This window comes from Trachypithecus francoisi, unplaced genomic scaffold, assembly GCF_009764315.1.
Source record: "Trachypithecus francoisi isolate TF-2019V2 unplaced genomic scaffold, Tfra_2.0 Lachesis_group12, whole genome shotgun sequence".
NCBI lineage: Eukaryota > Metazoa > Chordata > Mammalia > Primates > Cercopithecidae > Trachypithecus > Trachypithecus francoisi.
This window is the reverse complement of record NW_022681457.1, coordinates 103,963,078-103,970,755: the sequence shown is the minus strand read 5'-3', so window position 1 is coordinate 103,970,755 and position 7,678 is coordinate 103,963,078. Positions and strand designations below refer to the sequence as shown.

Sequence of the window (7,678 nt, the reverse complement as noted above, 5' to 3'; positions counted from 1 at the left end):
TCATGAATGATTCCTCTGTATCATGTGATACTATTTGATAGCATTTTACCCCTTCCTCTCATACCCTTCCACTGTTTTATCAACTAAGTTTATGTAATATTCTAAATCTTTTGTTGTCATGCCTACAATGTTCACAGTATCCTCACCAAGAACAGATTCCAACTCAATAAACCATTTTCTTTGCTTACTCATTAAGAAGCAACTCCTTATCCATTCAAGGTTTGTCATGGAATTGCAGTAACTGAGTCACATTTTCAGGCTTTAGCTCTATGTTTTTGTTTTCCTAGAGTTGGGGTCTCACTATGTTGCCCAGGCTAGTCTCAAGCTCCTGGCCTCAAGCAATCCTCCTGCCTCAGCCTCCCAAATGCTGAGATTATAGATGCATGGCACCATGCCTAGCCAGGCTCCACTTCTGATTCTAGTTATCTTGCTACTTCCATTACATCTGCACTTCTTCTACTGAAGTTTTGAGCCCCTCAAAGTTATCCATGAAGGTTACAATCAACTTCTTCCAAATGCTTATTAATGTTGATATATTAACCTCCTCATCCCATGAATCACAATTTATTTATTTTTTTTTTTAAGAGACAGGAATTTTGCTGAGGTGTCTCCTTTTTTGTGCAGACTAACTTTGAAGTTCTTAGGTCAAACGATCATCCCACCTCAGCCTCTTGAGTAGCTGGGACTACAGGCGTGCTCCACTGCACCCACAGATGTTTTTAACGGCATCTAGAATGCTGAAATTAATTTGGCTATTTCGTGGAGAACAAATTTGAAGTAGGAGCAAAACCGGAGCTAGGGAAATGACAAGCATCCACACATAAGTGAGGGCTAAATAAGGCAGAAGGAGGAAATGAAGAGGAGGGAACACATGTCACAAACAAATCAGATTTCCAGGAGGTTTTTAATTTAGTTTGCCCAGATCCATCACAGGAATCACTATCTATGGCAGCTATAGCCATACAAAATGTACTTATTAAATAATAAGGCTTCAAAGTCAAAATTACTCCTTGATCTCAGGTTACTAGGTGTGTTACCAATGTGCAGAAATATTCAGCAGGCTTGTAAGAGTCAGTAAGCCATGCTGCAAACAGATGTGTCATCATCTAGGCTTTGTGGCTCCATTTATAGAGCACAGGAAGAATAGATTTAGCAGAATTCTTAAGGGCCTTAGGACTTTCCATATGGTAAATGAGCACTGGCTTAAAATTGAAGTCACTGGCTGTATAAGCCCCTAACAAGTCATCAGCCTGTCTTTTGTAGCTTTAACGCCAGCTGTTGACTTCTCCTCTTCTCCTCTTTAACAAGTCAGCCTGTCTTTTGTAGCTTTAATGCTAGCTGTTGACTTCTCCTCTTCTCCTCTTTTACCGTAAAAGTGCTGGATGGGGCCAGGCATTGTGGCTGATGCCTGTAATCCCAGCACTTTGGGAGGCCAAGGTGGGCAGATCATGAGGTCAAGAGATTGAGACCATCCTGGCCAACATGGTGAAACCCTGTCTCTACTAAAAATACAAAAATTAGCTGGGTGTGGTGGTGCATACCTGTAGTCCCAGCTACTCAGGAGGCTGAGGCAGGAGAATCACTTGAACCCAGGAGGCGGAGGTTGCAGTGCAGGAGGCACCACTGCACTCCAGCCTGGCGATAGAGACTCCGTCTCAAAAAAGAAAGTAGGTAAATGGTATCTTCTTCTAACATACGGCAGTTTCATCTACAATATCAGTATCTGTTGATTTTCAACAAATATTGAAAATGTGTAATTTAGTGTGGCCACTATCATCAATTATCTTATAGCTAGACCATCTGGAAAACTTCCCGTGGCTCCTCTATCACCACTTGCTGCTTCCGCCTTGCACTTTTATGTTATGAGGACATCTGTTCTCAATCTCATGAGCTAAGCTCTGCTAGCTTCAAACTTTTCTTCTGGAGCTCCCTCACCTCACTCAGTCTTCACAGAATTGAAGAGACTTAGTGTACTGTTTTGGCTGAGGCTTTGACTTAAGAGAATGTTGTGGCTGGTTTTATGTATCCAGACCACTGCGACTTTCTCCATGTCAGCAGAGCGGCTCTTTTGCTTTTGTGTCATGTGTGTGATCACTGGAGTAGCGCTTTAAACTTCCTTCAAGAACTTTTCCTTTGCATTCACAACTTGACTGTCTCAAGGGGCCTAGCTTTCAGTCTATCTCAGCTATCCATATATGTTCCTCACCAAGCTTAATCATTTCTAGCTTTTAATTTCAAGTGGGAGATGTATGACTCTTCCTTTCACTTGAACACTTAGAAGTCACTGCAGGGTTATTAATACCCTAATTTCAATATTGTTGTATCTCAGGAGAGAAGAAGGCCTAAGGAGAGGGAGAGAGATGGAAGAACTGCCGGTTGGTAGAGCAGTCAGAACATACATATTTCTCGATCAAGTCTGCCGTCTTACATGGTTATTGGTGCCCTAAAACAATTACAATAGTAACATCAAAGATCAGTGATCACAGATCACTATAACACATATAATAATGAAAGGTCTGAAATACTGTGAGAATTACCAAAATGTGACAGAGACAGGAAGTGAGCACATGCTGTTGGAAAATGGCATTAACAGGTTTGCTCAACACAGAGTTGCCACAAACCTTCAATTGGTAAAAAAACAGTATCAGTGAAAGCACAACAAAGAGAAGTGCAATAAAATGAGGTATGCCTGTATAGTCAGAAGACTCCTACTATATGGCACCTTTGAAATAATCTCCAGGCTTCTAGAACACTAGTGGATTACTGTAGCTGACGATGCAGAGGAATGAGAGGACATGGATACCAGAAGACCTTGTCGTAAAACTTGAGAAGCTTAGAGTTTATCTCGCAGGATATTTCCCCCAATCTTTCACAGCATCCTGAAGGGCTTAAAAAGATGTGAAAGAAGAGTGACAAAGCTAGATCTATATTTTGAAAAGATGATTTCGGCCACTTGGTGGAGAACAATTTCAAGCGGGGGCAAAACTGGGGCCAAGGAAATGACAAGCATCTACACATAAGTGCAGGGATAAGGTTGGGGAAGAAGGAAACAGAGAGGAGGAAACAAATGCCACAAATACATTAGATAAAACCAGGGAACCGACTGGGAGCCGGTGTATAACACAGTTCTGGTGTATAAAACAGAGTCGGAATATAAAACAGTTCCATGAGCTGGGAGTGGTGGCTCACACCTGTAATCCCAGCACTTTGGGAGGCCGAGGCGGGCAGATCACAAGGTCAGGAGTTTGAGATCAGCCTGAACAACATGGTGAAACCCCATCTGTACTAAAAATACAAAAATTAGCCGGGCACGTTGGCGCGCACCTGTAATTCCAGCTACTCGGGGCTGAGGGAGGAGAATCGTTTGAATCTGGGAGGCGGAAGGCTGTAGTGAGCTGAGATCGCACCACTGCACTCCAGCCTGGGCAACAGAGCGAGACTCCATTTTGGGAAAAACAAAAACAAAAACAAAAACAACACAGGGTACCTTGTGAAATTACTGGAAGGGAGAAAAGGGGATTCAAAAGGGAGATTCGTCAATAGTGGCTTCAGGGTTTTAGTTTAATTAAAGCCAGTGCTATAACCTGAGATGAAAGAATAGGCTTAGAGGAATAGGGGACTGGTTTAGTATTGGATACACTGAATTTGAGATACTTTGAGATTTCCAAGTGGAGATATTTGTCAGATAACTGGAAATTTAAGATTGAAGTTTAGAGGAGGAGTTGGGACAGAGATAAAAATTTGGAAATCCTACTTTGGCCTCCCAAAATGTGGGGATTACAGGCATGAGCCACTACACCCAGCTGATGGAACTGTTTTATATTTTGACTGTTGTGATTACATGGCTTTCTGTGCTAGTCAAAACTCACAGAAATGAATGCTAGCTAACAAGGGTGAATTTTACTGCATATAAATGACACTCAACCTAACTTAAAAGAGAGAGAGAGAGAGAGACAGAGAGAGAGAGAGAGACCAATAGTGGTAAAATGAGGCAAAAAGACTAGGAAGATAAACTTATGTCTACTGATGAACCTGCTGAGGAAGATTCAACTGGCATATTAGGAGCATAAATCAAACTATATGTTAGTTGAATAGTGAAAAGAATAGTAGAAGAAATGGTAGACTATTCTTAAACAGTTTGGGACAGAAGAAAATGATACCATTTAAGTGGCAGCTAAATGGATATGTGGGATTCAGAGAGTGTCTCTGGCATGAGAGACACATCAGCACGTTTACACACAATAAGAAGGTGGTAGAGAGGCAGTGAACACATACGAGACTGTAAGAGACAGCTAAGAGAGCTTGATGAAGGTTTCAACACAGCCAGGTTTGTAAGGGGGCAGAAAGTTTTAAAAAGGCATACCCAGTGTCCTCAATGTTCTCAACGAAGAAGGAGACGAGGTCATGTGCTGCAGGTGAACAGCGCTGGGCAGAGTACAGGATTTTCAACAGAAAAATCATAAAAATAATGGTTGGGATGGACAGTGGGAATTTGTAGTTGCACTCACAGCACTTAACAGTGGTGTGATCTTCTCCAGTAGTGCTCTACCTACTGGAGTTTAATAGACAAAGTAGAGGTTATAGTACTCATTCAAGGGTTTTCATAGGTATGTTTTTCAAAAGGAAAAACAGGAAAATCACAAATTTTGTAGAGGGTAGCTCAAATAATCCTCCTCTTCTTTGCTCAAATCTTACCTCCTACTGAGGCCTATGACTCTGATCATATTACTTAAATACTACAACCTGTTGCCCGTTGGCATTCCTCACCCTGTTTTATTATTTTTATGGCACTTAAAACTAATACATCACTAGGGCTGGGATCTTTATATTACTCATTCATAAATCTCAAGTGCATGGAACAATGACTGACACATAGTGGGCCTTCAGTAACTACTTTAGTTGAAACAGGTGGGCTTTCACGTTTCACTTTGAACCTAGGTCACAAGCATAAAGTGTAACTGTCAAATCCTGAGGTAACTTTGTATTGACACACCATATCTGAAAGATTAATAGAAACATGCCATAAAGGAAGGGGTGGTAATTCTCCTGTGAGCCTGAGAAAGCTGATTTACCATTCTGAGTCTTATTTTTGTCACCAGCAAAACAGAAATAACTATATCCCAGGAATAACTGTTCAAATCACAAGAATAATGTTTGAAATGTCCGGGAAGGCCTTTGGAAACAGAAAAATGTACAATTATTTTTATTATGATTGCGACTAAATTACCAAGTATTTTAATACAGTAATAGAAAATGACAAAAATATATTGAAGGCAATGTATTTTGGGCATTTTTATGCATGAGTAGGGAAAATTATCTTTTTTCTTAATAAAGTCTTACTAAACTTATCTTCCTTATTTTGGCATACTTGTGCTTTTATTTTTTAATTCTAAATTTTTAAGGATACATAATAGTCATACATATTTGTGGGGTACATGTGATATTTTGATAAAAGCACATAATGTATAATGACCAAATCAGGGTTATTGGGGTATCCATCACCTCAAGTGTTTATCTTCCTTGTGTTAGGAACATGGAAAGTTATCTTTTCCAAGGCAATGAGGCAACTGTGTGCAAGGTAATGATGGATATTAGAGAAAGGGAAAACTTAACAGTAAAACTAGGTTTTCCTGAAGAGGTTTTCTTCAGACTGAGGGAGCACATCTCTAGGCTGGCTGAATTACCCTCGCTGGAAGCAGGTCAGTACAACAGTCCTTTGTGGTGGAGGAGGATTAGTTACTAAGTGTGGGGGAAAGGGAGTTACATTTTGAACAAAGTATATCTACTCAGGAAGATGTAGAACACGTTAATATCCAACGACTGAGACTTTAGGGCTCATGTTGAAAGACATGAACTACTGTAAAAAACGGAGAGATCTATCTCACATAGAAAGGCAAGGAGGAACTACGTAAGGGACTTGCTAGGAGGCTCGACTAACAGGTGTCTGGGCTTATTCTGCAGTATATGAAAGAATTTGACCAGCATCAGTATCTTCCAAGGAATGCCTAAGAGTTTACTTGGGGGGGGGGGGGGGGCGGCAAAAAGAAAATAGGAATGGGATGGCAGAAACATACCTTTTAGGCAGCTTTGTTGGAAATAGTTTACCAACAAGGTGGAGAAAACCTTTATTTATCCCTAAGGATCACTCAGACTCAAGCCTCTGAAAACTGAAGCCAAGGGTCCTTGCTTTAAGGATCACTCTGCTGGTTTTGGTAGATGACAAAGAACCAGGAATGTGTAAGAGTCCTGTTCCCATGTTTCCAGAACACGTTTCTGTAGAAGCTAAATTATAAGGATGCACAGTAGTATAGTGTTTAGGCCAATGGGACACTCAAACCATTGGTGATCTACTTTTGGCCCCAGCAACTAAATCTTCCAGAGATATTTCAAATATGTTTTAGAATATGTAAGTAGAGCAAAGATTAGAATAAATGTTATTATTTAAAAGATTAGTCATTTTCAGTTTAATCTAGGAAAACTGATAGACTTTTATATCTCTGGTTTTATGTTTGCTATGTTTATTTCTTTGAAAGTACTCTGAATACTCTCATAGTTGAGAAAAAAGCAAGCGCTGTTATTAAAATATTTTCATTGCACTGAAGTATGCTCCCTTTACAGTTCAGTAAGTCTAAACTAAAAGAGAAAGCGGCAACTTGATTGGCTACACAGATCAGTATTTTGTTAACATTACCAAAACATACAGTTGTATCTCCACTTGAGAACTAAACTTACCATCTTATGTCCTATAGAATCTGGAAACCCTCCTACATCCTTAGCTGCCCTTACGAGAATATGAGGTCAGTGGATGATGTCATCCTTACATTCCTAGGGGTATAGGAGGGTGTGCCAGTCTCTATAACCAAGGAATTTGTATCTTTAACACCCGTAAGAAAAGAGAGATCTTGGATCCCTGCAAAGTGGGAACTTGGAACTGAGATACTCACATAAAGCTCTGAGACTCCTAAATGGGTGACATGCTCAGTGAAAATATAGCTTAAAAAAGAGAGAGGGAATAAACCACTGAACCAACACAGTGACGATGAGAAAGCATGTTGTTTCAACTGGATGGAGAGAAGATTGCTGCTACACTGAAAATTAGTATCCATGCCATAGGGCATGGCTGTCCTTAGACTTTGGGATAGAATTGTACCTCTAGGACATTAAATCCAGATTTAGTTCCAACAAACATTAAACCTAGATTTAGTTCCAGCAAATGCTTTCCCCAAGACATGCAGCAGATAAAGTAAACACAAACTTGTTTTAGAATAACTTGCCATCAATCTACATCCAGGAAAATTTATCTGGGTAAGTTCATAAAACAAACTTACAAAATATACATTAAAAATGTACTATGAGCAAGAGCCAAAAAAAAAAAAATAAACAGAAAAATTAGAAATCTCCCTCTGCCTAAGAAAATTCAAATAATGGTTTTATATCTGATATAGATAAAAATAATAAAATAAAAAAGTCATGATTCTTTTAAAAAGTGGGAAAATTAATGTTACATACTATACATCACATACATTCCTAAAATTGTAGAAAACGAACTCCTAGATGATTAATGGGGAATGCTTTCCCACAAGTTCAAAACACTCCTTTTCCCCCCCACCAGATACACAGAATAAACAATAAAAATTCCCAAGACTTTAATAAATCATCCAAGTAATATCCAGTTTTA

The 7,678-nt window shown here is 39.6% G+C and overlaps 1 protein-coding gene across 19 annotated transcripts in view; it reads right to left on the bottom strand.

Annotated features, from left to right (window-relative positions):
- Positions 1-7,678, bottom strand: part of EIF4G3 (eukaryotic translation initiation factor 4 gamma 3) — a 382,044-nt gene that overhangs the window by 122,968 nt on the left and 251,398 nt on the right. The window lies entirely within an intron of this gene.